Genomic DNA, 700 nt, shown 5'->3' on the forward strand with positions numbered 1-700 from the left:
CGCAGAACGCAGAACACAGACACAGAACACAGAACACAGACCGCAGACCGCAGACCGCAGAACGCAGAACACAGAACACAGAACACAGAACACAGCACACAGAACACAGAACACAGAACACAGAACACAGACACAGTACACAGAATACAGACAGAGCAAACAACCGTTCGCCCCACAAATGCTGCACGGGTTTTCTCTAACATGAAGCAGCGCTAAAATTTAGCGCGTTGGTAACATCAAGAGTACATAATAGATAATCTCTATTATGTACTCTTGATAACACGTACAGCGGCAATGGATGGCTTGCAATCACGTTGAACTTTAGGAGAATTACTGCCTAGCAAGCCAAGAAGAGCAATGCACGCAGCACGCCACCTGGTGGAGATAGTACGTACTTCCAACACAGCCAAAGTACCTTCTCAGCCAAAATGATATATAGATCGCTAACTCTGTAGCTCGAGCCTATACTGATGATACCTATACATCGAGTGACAAGCGTGTAGAACCCACTTGCGTGGGTAGTGGCAGTGAATCTACATCCCGTAGAGACTGTTCAGACCTCTGCTACACACACTTGGGTAGTGGCAGAAGATCTGAGACGGTCCAGGCCTCCGCTACACACACGGGGGTAGTGACAGTGGATCTACGTCCCGTAGAGACGGTCCAGGCCTCCGCTACACACACGGGGGTAGGTGGTAGT

General features: G+C 49.3%; 1 long non-coding RNA gene across 1 annotated transcript in view; it reads left to right on the forward strand.

Moving 5' to 3' along the window:
• The first annotated feature begins 126 nt into the window (after positions 1-126).
• LOC106814581 overlaps positions 127-700 on the forward strand; it is a 14,666-nt gene continuing 14,092 nt past the window's right edge. Inside the window, exon 1 of the long non-coding RNA XR_001394627.1 lies at positions 127-637. This is a non-coding gene — a long non-coding RNA (uncharacterized LOC106814581). The remainder of the gene's footprint in view (positions 638-700) is intronic.

The sequence above is a fragment of the Priapulus caudatus genome, unplaced genomic scaffold (assembly GCF_000485595.1).
Source record: "Priapulus caudatus unplaced genomic scaffold, Priapulus_caudatus-5.0.1 Scaffold947, whole genome shotgun sequence".
NCBI lineage: Eukaryota > Metazoa > Priapulida > Priapulimorpha > Priapulimorphida > Priapulidae > Priapulus > Priapulus caudatus.